This window comes from Muscardinus avellanarius (genome assembly GCF_963383645.1).
Source record: "Muscardinus avellanarius genome assembly, chromosome: 5".
Classification (NCBI taxonomy): domain Eukaryota; kingdom Metazoa; phylum Chordata; class Mammalia; order Rodentia; family Gliridae; genus Muscardinus; species Muscardinus avellanarius.
In genome coordinates, this window is record NC_137790.1 from 42221077 (window position 1) to 42233106 (window position 12030).

Here is a 12030-nt window from a genome sequence, read left to right on the forward strand (position 1 = left end):
ATCTCCACAGATAACCAATCTTAGTTGTCTGTTGGATGGAAACTCTTGTTTCTCTGGTTCTGGTGAGTGTTACCTATTTCTTCTTTGTAGTTAATCTCTTTGAGTATTTTCTCTAGCGCTGGTTTTGAAGACATAAATTCCTTCAGTTTCTGTTTGTCATGGAAGCTTCTTATTTCTCCATCTAATTTGATAGAAAGTTTTGCTGGATAGGAAATTTTTGGCTGGAAGTTGTTTTCTTTCAGAGTTTGGAATATGTTACTCCAAGCCCTTCTGGCTCTCATGACTTGGTTTGGGAAGTCTGGAGTGATTCTAATTGGTTTGCCTCTGAATGTCACTTGGCCCTTTGTTTTTGTTGCCTTTAAGATTCTCTGCTTGGCTTCCACATTGGTCATTTTGACAATTATATGGCGTGGGGATCCTCTTCTCGGATCCTGTCTAAAGGGAGTTCTATAAGTTTCCTGGATCTGTGTATCAACCTCTTGCTCTATATTTGGAAAATTTTCTGCTATTACTTCCTTGAAGAGATTGTTGATCCCTTTGGTATCACTTTCTTTTCCCTCCTCTATTCCAATTATTCTTAGGTTAGCTCTCTTAAGATGGGCCCATATTTCTTCAATGTCAGATTCCTGCTGTTGGATATCTTTTTCTAGATTAGAAACTATGCATTCATTTTTGGATTGCTCATCTTCTAAGAGCGAGATTCTGTTCTCCATGTGGTCTAATCGGTTGTTTGTGCTTTGAATTGAGGCCTTTACTTCATTAATTGCATCCTTTATCTCTTTTTGGCTCTCTCTGAGTTCTTTTCGAAGCACCTCTATTATTTCTACAGTTATTTTCCTGATTTGATCTTCTAGAAATCTCTGATTTTCTGTTTTATCAGGTTCTGATGTTGTGGGGTTGTGCACATTCATTACTTCAGTGTTATTCCTCTTTCCCATGATTTCGGAGGTTTGTGCCTTCTCTGGGTTCTTCCCTTGGGTCACTATGGCTTCACTTAAGGTGCTCTGGATCTCGAGTCTGTATTATCTCAGACCCTACTACTCCTTTACTGGGTTGTATCACAGAGTCTCCAACCCAGGGAGTCAATAGAGGCTGCTTTAAACTACGGGGGGTGCCAGGTTGCACGCTCTCCTATGGTGTGATATCTCTGCCACCACCACTCCCTCACTGGGTCAAGTCCCAGGAGGCACAATACTGGGATTTCTCCTCTGTGGCCCGCAATTTGACTCACTGTTCTTGAGTACGTAGATGTAGCTGTACTGGACTCGGTGAATTCACTGCTGCTGCCGCCGCCGGTGGCAATATGGCGCCTCTGCCACGCCCTCGGCCATGAGGCTGGCGTATTTTTTCTTCTCTGGTTTTGATTTCCACTCTGAATCCCTGCAGTGTGTGCTGAGCTCAGCCACTGGGAGCTTTAAATGCTGTCTGCGCCGAAAGATCCCGCCTGGCTGTTCTGCATCGGCTCACCTCGGCTTGCTGTAGCCGTCCGCTGAGTTCGCCGCTGCCGCCGGCAGTATGGCGCTGCTGCCGCGTCCTCAGGCGCGTGTGTCTCCTCTGTGGCCCTGAGCTCTGTTCTCAGTCCGCTTTCTCTCTGGAGCCTGGTGGTTTTTTTGTTTTTCTGGTGATGGTGTTTTCTGGCTATGAAAGGCGCTCTTTTTGTGGTAATGGAGATTGGTTGTTAGCGGGACTCTTAAGCCCCGCTTTTCTCGGTCACCATCTTCCCGGAAGTGGAGAGAGAATTGAGGGAACTCATATTTTAGCTGGCCAAGGAAGCAAGGTAGTGAAGGCTGAGATGAGAGTGCAGAGGGTGCCATGTGTAGAAAGAAGATGGCTTAAGATTCTGTGATAAAGTGAGGTGAAAATGAGGGACATGAGAATGGTCCACTTGGATATGGAGACAGGCAGAGAACATGAAGATTTAAGATGCTTGAGGAAAATCTTTGACAATTAGTGTTTATTTTATCTATTCACACTTAATAGAAAGGGAATTTTTAGCAGATAATTGTAAGATTTGTTCTAGGCTTTAGAAATAATAAGATGGTGCAAAGTAAACTAAGCCTTGGGATGTAAAAATGACAACTTTGATATGCAAAGTATACTCAGGGAATGACTTCAGTATTCAGGTGATAGGTGACAGGGCAGAACCTGTGTCTGAGATGGTGGCTTTGGAAGTGAGAAAGAAAGCATAGGGGTGAGAAATAACATCAAGGCAAGAATGACAAGGGTTAGGGGCTGCTTGAGCACGGGGAGTAGATAAGGCACAGAAGAGTCAGAGAGAGAAGGCGATATACTCATAGAATTTGTAGAAATCAATATCAATATGGTTTTATTTTTTATTTATTTTATTTATTTATTTATTTTTTTTGGTGGTCCTGGCTTCGAACCTGCGTGATCCTCCTGTCTCTGCCTCCCAAACTCAGGGATTACAAGCATGCGCCACCACGCTCAGCTCAATATGGTTTTAAAGAGAAAGTTTTAAAAATAATGAACTTGATAAATTCCCTATAGAGTTATCGAAAGGACCGTTGATAACCATATCTTCTCAATGGCGATATGACAAACCATGTAATTATGACTCTATCTAAAGAAAACAGAGAAAATATGGGTGCAATAGTTCTGAAATGACTATTTTTAGGATGCTGAAGAGGACCCAGAAGAGTTGCATAACCATTTCTAAGAAAGAGACTAAGTAGGTGATCACAGCATCACGCTTAGGTAATATGAATGAACTAGAACCAAATTTGTGATTCATAGATCACTGATGTGTATTCAAAGAATGGTTTTAATAGAATGTCTAAAAATGGCAGTGCATTGTTGAAAATGGTAATGAAGTTCTAGTTATAACTTAGTTTTTAAATATTTAAAATTTCTAATGCTATTTTAATTAATTCTAACATTTGTTTTTAAATAGTTGATGATTTCTTCTTTCCATTCCTCTCTACCCCTCTTCTAAGGACTTTCGCACCTCCTGGGCATTTACCAAACAATAGTTACAAGAAATATTTGCAGGACAAATGAAGTGTAGTGGAACAGTCTAGCTTCATATTTTTGTTCCCATTGTCAGAAGCATCTTCCCAAACATCAAGATTTTAAAGACTTGCTCTAGTTATTTTAGAAATAATGACTAATATGTTTACCTATTTCAGCTAAATCCTTTGAGATAATGGAATTCATTTATGGTTTTCTTTCTAGCTGGATTAATCAATCTGTCAAGTACATGACTAGGCCTGTTCCTCAGATACAATGGTATCATTTTTATATTCCACATGTTTCAGTTCTTTACTTGGACACTTGTAGGGTTTAATTCACATCTTTACAGATCCACAGTTTACTTCTCTTTAAAATGTTTCTTTGGTGAGCGAGGTCCCTACCCAGCACTGGTGAGTGACAGCACTGTGAGCCTTCCAGGAGGTGGTCATGGTGAACCTGGCAGCTAAGATGAAGAAAGTGAGGCCGGAGAGGTGATGTTATGTCACTTCCCAAGATCACACAGCTGAGCAGTGTCCAAGGCAGAATTCAAACCCAGGATTCCCTGCTTCTGGTCCAGAGCATCATGGTGGGAGGCTTGAAGAGAAAACACTCAGATATGGAAGGGTAGTAGTAGAAGGAAAACTGGGCCTGGGGTCCAGTGGACCTTCGGAGTTACCAGCAAGCCCTGCTCTACATCTCCTTAGACTAAGTCCAGTGCAGCCTGGACCCCTGAGTCCCCAGCCTTGAAAGGCATGTCCTCATCCATAATACCCTGCAGCAGCTGTAGGCTATCATGCAACTGGCTCCAGCACCTGCCCTGCCCCTACCCCTCTTTTCCTGGGTGAGGAAGATATCTCTCTTTTCATCAGTATTGGCCCTATCCTCAAGGAGCTGGAGACATCCATGGATGAGATGGAAGCACGTCACAATCCAACGGTTCCCTCAGGCCTAAAGAAGGAAGTGCTGCCCCAACCTGATCCAGTCTTTGTAGAAGCTCTGAGTTCCTGGTACTTGAGGGACCATGGCCTGGATGACTTCTTTCTGAACACTGGCACATCTGCAGTAGAAAAGGAGCCTGCACTGCCCCCTCCTCAGAGCCACCTCACAATCTCTTCTGTGCTGCTGGGTCTTGGGAGTGGAATGAACTAGATCACACCAAGAATGATGATGATGGGGGGGGTCGTCCTTCCTCATATCAGCCTCAGTGGGCTGCATCCCTGGTATAGCTCTTCTGTGGTTTTGGTGGGGGCTCCAAAGTGTGACTGTGGCCTCCTTTCTTTCCATTTCAAGGTTCTACAAACTGCCTAGCATGTGTGTGCATGGTTACCTCAGCCTTCTGCGAAGGTAGATCTTCCTGAACTAATTTATCTATTCAAATGCCTTAACTTTTTCTGGAAATCTTATTTCTCACTTATACCTTTCTTCTGCCTTTCCCTCCAACTCCCACTCCTCTTGTGACTACTGGCACTTCAGGGTCAATAAAGCTGGACCTTTAAAAGGTGACAGGAATATGCCACCATGTTACGCTGGAAACCCAGGATCTACCTCTGAGGGGATGGGAAGGGCTGGTCTCCTCCCAGACTCAACCCTATTTCCTTGGCTGGACCGAAGCTCTCTGTGCAATAGGGTGGAAACCCAAACTGCTCCGTGCCATATTACTTAAAAGAAAGGCAGGGTTTGTGGTGCCTTTTTATTGTAATTTTTAAATTCTAAATAAAAATATTTTGGAAAAATGTTTCCCTAAAACAGTAGAGTAAATTCTAAGTGTTTGACATTTGGTTTTTAAATTTTTATTTGTTTAATTATTATATTTACATGCAGAATCATCACAGAATCTCAAATCTGGAAAGAGGCCTTAGAGAAAATTCTCCATAATTTGACACATCAGGAATGAGAATCCCCAAAATATTAGGGAACTAGAGAAAAGTCATATGGAATGTTAACATCACAGTCTTATACCATTACACACCACAGTCTTATACCATTACAAATGCAAATATGTCATATAATGATTCAAATCACTTGCCTATTTAAGTCATTGTAAATATTATTAGAATTTATCTATGGACATCAAACTATGTTAGGAAATTATGAGGAATAATGATCAAGTGATGACATCATTCTTGGCCCCTACAAGGTGTGTTCTTAGGGAAAATCTTAGCTGTGGCAACTGCAGAGCTTCATGTAGAAAGTTGTCAATACTGTAGGAAAGAATGATTGCAGTTGACAAAATGCCTTTTCTATGTTATATGGTGAAATTAGTAACAGATATACCAATCAAGAAGTTTTAAAGATTAGTATTTTTTAGAGGCTGAGGATATAAGTGGTAGAGTGCTTTTTAAAGATGTTCCAAGCCCTATATTTGATTCCTAGCAACACACACACACACACACACACACACACACACACACACACACACAACTTTCTTAAATAAAGCAGCCAAACCCTTTATAAAGTATCAGATGCTTTGAGAGTTCAAATCAACAAAAATAGCTGTGTTTTCAAAATGATTTGATATAGAAGTACTGGGAAATTTTGCTGTATTTCACCCCTTTTCCCTTCATTTAAGCAATCGATTTCTCATTTGATACCAGAAAAAGGTGTACACACAAAGGCACTTTAAAAAGAGTAGACCCAGACGGGCATGGTGGCACACACATGTAATCCCCGCGCTTGGGAGGCGGAGACAGGAGGATCGCGCAGGTTCGAAGCCAGCCGCACTGGCTTAAGAGACTCTGTTTCCAAATAAAAATATAAAATAGGTTTGGGAGTGTAGCCTTAAGGTAGAAGGGTTTCCAGGAACCCCAATACCACACACACACACACACACACACACACACACACACACACACACACACACAAAAGTAGACCTGAAAGCAGTAGATCTTAGATATTCAACCTAATAGCAAAAAGTTTTGAAAAAAACCTCTATCCAACTTGAACATATCTCAGGTTAGCTTCTCCGGTCATTGAAGATCAAGTAAAGTTTTGAGGAAGATCATAATGGTTAGTAAAGAAACTTCTAGAATAAGAAAGAGAGATTACTACTTTTTATTTTTTCTTAATAATGTATTTGCTTTTTTTACTTGATTATATTTTCATAGTTAATAGACAGCTTTATTTGCCTTGTACAGTAATTTTTTTTACAGTCTCAATTTGCCATTAAAGTGCCAGAAATTTTCTTAATCATGATAACATTTTTTTTTCAATTTTTTTTTTTTTGTGTGTGTGGTACTGGGGGTGGAACCCAGAGGCTTTCTACCTCCGGGCTATACTCCCAGACCTATTTTATATTTTATTTGGAAACAGGGTCTCACTAAGATGCTGAAAGCCTCACTAAGTAGCTGAGGCTGGCTTTGTACCTGTGCGATCCTCCTGTCTCAGCCTCCCAAGTGCAGGGATTACAAGCGTGGCCACCACGCCCGGCTCTTTTCAATTTTTTTTTCTTGATGGTCCTGGGGATGGAACCCAGGGGCTTTTTAACTCCGGGCTACACTCCCAGACCTATTTTTATATTTTTATATTTGGAAACAGGGTCTCTTAAGCCAGCTGAGGCTGGCTTTGAATCTGCGCCATCCTCCTGTCTCAGCCTCCCAAGCATGGGGATAACAAGCGTGCACCACCACACCCGGCAATCATGATAACATTTGTTAAAAGAAATTAAAACTATTATCAGGGACATGAGCAGTTATAAATAAAACATTTCTCTTACAAAACACGGAATGGAAGCCGGGCGTGGTGGCGCACGCTTGTAATCCCCGCGCTTGGGAGGCAGAGACAGGAGGATCGCGCAGGTTCGAATCCAGCCATGCTGGCATAAGAGACCCTGTTTCAAAAATATAAAATAGGTCTGGGAGTGTAGCCCGGAGGTAGAAGGGCTTCCAGGAACCCCAGTACCACCAAAAAAAAACACAAAAAAACAAAAAAAACCCCCAAAAAACAAAAAAACCCCACACACAGAATGGAAGCCCCTCATGTTGACTTAGTGGATTGGACAATTTGAAAACAGATTCTAATCCCCTCTCCCCTCACCATGTGCCCCAAACTGGCCTCTCCTAGGGGCAGGTGCTAAGAAACCAAGCACCTATAGGCTCCTGGAACTCTTCAGACAGATAAAAGAGTTCAATTTCATCCAGCCCATGTGCAGAGGTCAGCAGTATTTGCTTGAAATTTCATTGTTTTTTTTTTCTTTTTTCTTTTTGCACTGAACGCTTGGAAGCTCCTGTTTACTAAGCTAGCTTTTGTGTTTATTATCCTCATTGTTGTTGAATTTTGTTAGTAGTGGGGTAATGGAAATACAATTTTTCATTGTAATGACTTTGAGGCTTTTGTTAGTCAGGGGTGAGGTGGGGTAAAAGTCAGCAGAGGGGGTCAGACACCCACTGCTCTGAAGATTGGATCTGATCAAACAGCAGACGTGGCCCAGAGGAGAGGGCATCCAGGGTGTGAGTGTATTTGATTTTTTAAATAAATTGCTTTGCAGATATGAAGGATGAAAGACTGATGTGGATGATTAGAAAATACAGGCAACTGTGCCAACAATATATTAAGGCATGATGAGTAAGGGCACTAATAAGATTTTGGACAAAGATTAATTTTCAAGAGACTATTCAAATCAGTTCCATTTTGAATTAAATCTGTGCTTGGGAGCATCACCCTGATGACCTGAAAAGCGTGTGTTCCCACAGAGCAGTAAACGTTTCCAGGTCTGGCCACAGTGTGGAGATGTTGCGACACAGATTCACCTTGCCACGCTGAAGGAATGCTGAGTTCTCACGTTGGAACATGGATTTCCTCTGCCCTCCCTAATTTTCCTTCCCATTCTATAATATTTTATCATAATTGTTTCTATTTCATGGCATAAGTTAAAAAAATGTGAACATTCTGGCATATTAGCACACTAGAGTGTTCAGGCACCTAGGACCCCCTATGTCCACCCGTAACAGGATGCTTTTAACTGATTCTCCATAGGACACCTAAGAGTCCATATAATGCTAAATAAACCCATTTCAATACACAGTACTCTTGAAAGAGCCACTAGAGTATATAAAATAATAGAAATAGAACCACAGTTCATGGGTTTCATCCAAGAACAAAAAGACATTCCTTGTAAACAGTGCTCATGAGTCCACCTGAAAATCTAGCTGCCCCTGTACTCTGCAAACTTGAAGTGCCTACTCTGTGCCAAGTGCTCTTTCTGGACATACAGAGAGATAAATAAATGCCATATTTGCCTAGGGGAATAGGGCAGTATTAAACAGATATAATTACAAATATATGATCACTGTGTGAGATATTGTAATGAAGATATAATGAAATAGTATCAACTGGTTTACAGGGGAAGGCAAGAGGGAAGGAGATTTAAAAATATTAGTCATACAAGAGTGTTCCCAGGCAGAGGGGACAGCATTTCAGTAGCTTCTGAGGGGGAAAGTAGTTCTGCAGCTTCAGAAAATGGAAACAATGTCAGGTTTACAATGCCTGAGCATGTTGAAGAGGGTGGGATTGCATAGTGGAAGATGAGCTACCCAGTTAGTGGGGGCAGGACCATTTAGGCCAGTGGGAGAAATGGCAAAGATTGTACATGGGAGGGCACTGGGCATGACAGGCAAGTGATCTGCCATTGAACCACTGAATTGCACCCCAGGCACAAGGATTGTAATTTTTTTAGTCAAATTTATTTTTTTAAATTTTTATATATTTATTTATTTTTGCGGGTCTGGAGATGGAACCCAGAGGCATTTGACCTCCGAGCTATATACCCCCTGCCCTATTTTTTTATTCTTTATTTATTTATTTATTTTTGGTACTGGGGGGTGGAACCCAGAGGCTTTCTACCTCCAGGCTATACTCCCAGACCTTTTGTATATTTTATTTGTAAACAGGGTCTCACTAAGTTGCTGAAAGCCTCACTAAGTAGCTGAGGCTGGCTTTGAACCCGTGCGATCCTCCTGTCTCAGTCTCCCAAGAGCGGGGATTACAAGTGTGCGCCACCACGCCCGGCTTATTCTTTATTTTGAAACAGGGTCTCACTAACTTGCGGAGGGCCTCACTAAGTAGCTGAGGCTGAACCGTGATCCTCTGGTCTCAGCCTCCCGAATGCTGGGACTACAAGCATGCACCACCATGCCTGGCTCACATTTATTTTTAATTGATACATAAAACATAGAATTTATACAGATTAATGAGTTAATAGAATGAATGTTTCAATACATGTATACATTATATGATGTTTGGGTCAGGTTAAATATATATATCTCCTTAGACATTTATCATTTCTTTTTTTTTTTTTTTTGGTGTTACTCGGGGCAGGGGCTTTCTACCTCTGGGCTATACTCCCAGACCTATTTTTTAAAAAAAATATTTTATTTGGAAACAGGGTCTCACTAAGTTGCTGAGAGCCTCACTCAGTAGCTGAGGCTGGCTTCGAACCTTGGGCAATCCTCCTTGTCTCAGCCTCCCAAGTGTGGGGATTACAAGCGTACGCCACCATGCCCGGCTTGACATTTATCATTTCTTGATGGTGAAAGCTTTCAGTATACTTTCTTCTAAATTTTGAAATGTGCAAGTTCATTACTGTTTTTTTATAGCCACTCTACTATGCAATAATCATGTCAGAACTTCTTGCTCCTATCAGACTGTAATTTGTACCAACTGATCAACCTTTATCCATCTCTCATTCCCTAGAGTTATTCCAAGCTCTGTGAGAAGCTTTTGGAGGGTTTGTGAAAAGAAGAGCAAGAATATTAGATTTTTCTTTCTGCTATGCTTATGCAAATTACAACCCTAAATATAAAAAAAATTAAGGACTCCAAAAATAGCTTTATCTCTTCTTTGGTTTTATTTTATTTATTTTGTTTTGTGGTAGTGGGGACTGAATTCAGAGGCAACTCTGAGCTACATCTCCAGCTCTTTTAAAAATTTTGTGTTGAAACTGGGTCTCACTAGGTTGTTGAGAGTCTTGCTACATTTCTGAGGCTGTCTTTGAACCTAAGATCCTCCTATCTCAGCTTCCCAGTTACTGAGATTACCACCACACTAGGCTTTTGCTTTAGTTTTAAATTTCTTTTTCCCAGAAAAGACCCTGGATGTAAGATGCTTGAAATTTAAGATATCTAGCTTTGGGGGTATAAACAAAACACAAAGCAAACAAGCAGACAAACAAACAATCCCCCCCACCCCCAGCAGTAGCAATAAAATAAACCTCACCCCAAAATTCCTTTGATTCTGGTGATAATATTTTACTTTGGTACCACAACATAACTCGCCATTAGCAATGGATTTGCATAATTGATAGTTGAAAGGAATTATCCTTCATTTCAACAAAATTGGACTATTACACTGTTAGATTATACCTTACTACTATTCATTATATTTATTACTAAAGAGAAAAAAATGCAAACATTGTGTTCAGTACGTAATTGGAAGGAATGTCCTTCAAGTTGAGGGGCATCTCCTATTGACAAGTCTAGCTCTTTGTCCACTGAGTGACCTTATCATGTCACTCTGCATCCGCATGCACAGAATCCCAGCACCCTCTTCACCAACAGCTTGTCCCGAAGAGGGGTTGTTAGTGCTCAAGTGACTGGGTGCATCAGAATTGGCTGTGTGATTTGTAATGAGGTAAATCCCATCCGTACTCATCAGCTGCAGAGCTGTAATATAACAAAGAAAGGAAATGATGTGGAGCAGAAATAAATGAGAAGGATGAAATCAAGCAACCAAGTTCTTACTTGTAGCCTGCCCTCAGGATAGAAAGTAGACAATGTACAGAAATGGTTGCATGAAGAAATTTTCACAAAATAAATATGTTGCTTTAATTTTAAAAGATTTATATTTTACATAAATTAAATTTGATATAAGGGTCTTACATAAAATAAAGCATATCTACATGATTTTCATGCTCTTTTCCCCTTAGCATAGATTTCCAGTTTTTACCTGGGATCTTTTCTGCTTGTAGATCTGTGTGTGTGTGTGTGTGTGTGTGTGTGTGTGTGTGTGTGTGTTACTGGGGATTTAACCAGAGGTGTTCTGCCTCTGATCTATACCCCCTCAGCTCTGTTTTATTTTTTATTTTGAAAAAAGTTCCCACTAAGTTGTTGCACACTACTGGCCTGAAATTTGTGATCTTCCTGTTTCAGATTCCCAAATATTAGGATTAGGATAATAGGCATACACTCTACCCTTATTTACAACTTCTTTTAATATATAAATTCTACCCAGGTCTGCTGCCTATGAATTTCATCAGCTTTTGTTTGAAAAGTTTTTCATTTCACTTTTAGTTCTGAAAGATGTTTAGGTATAAAATTCTGGTTTGTTTTTTGTTTTCTGGTAAAAAGATGTTTTAAGTCAATCTTATCTTTGCCCTTTATACAGTATGTCTTTTCCTTACCTCTAGCAGTTTTTTAAAATTTATGTTGCTTTTTAAAATTTTATTTTATTGGTGCACTATTATCTCACATCAGAATGTGGATCATGTTGACAGTGGCATATATTCACACAGTACTTGGTGCCCTCCCTCCTTTTCCCTCCCTCCCAATATTGAGTTGTCCAGGTTAACAATGTTATATTCACATGTATACACATATTTGTTTTTTTATATTTGAATGTAGCTTTTTCATTGATTAACCTCAGCTTTCATCCTCCTCTTCCTCTCCTTTCTGGTTTTGCTGAGGTTTCCCCTCCATTATCTGGAGTTGCTATGGTATCCCTAATACTAGTTTGAACATATTAGAGAAAACATATGTCCCTTCTCTTTTTGTGTTTGGCTAATTTCACTTAACATAAAGTTCTCCAGGTCTTTCCATCTTCTTGTGAATGGCATGATTTTGTTCCTCTTTATTTCTAGCTGCTTTTAAGTTTTTTCTTTCTCACTTCAGCAATTCAATCATGATATTCACTGTGGCTGTGCATTCTCTCTCTTTCTCTCTCTCTCTTTTTCTCTCTTTCTTTCCCTCTCTTTCCCTCTCTCTCCTCTTCCTTTCTTTGCATCTTGCTTGAAAAATTTTAAACTCTTTTGGACCTATGAGTTTATCATAAAAATGTCTGCTATTGTTTCTT

At 40.3% G+C, this 12030-nt stretch overlaps 1 pseudogene across 1 annotated transcript; it reads left to right on the forward strand.

Annotated features, from left to right (window-relative positions):
• Positions 1 to 3553: 3553 nt before the first annotated feature.
• LOC308263470 (SERTA domain-containing protein 3-like) lies at positions 3554 to 4196 on the forward strand (annotated as a pseudogene). Its single transcript has one exon. The product of its transcript is annotated as an SERTA domain-containing protein 3-like (transcript).
• The last annotated feature ends 7834 nt before the right edge of the window (positions 4197 to 12030 follow it).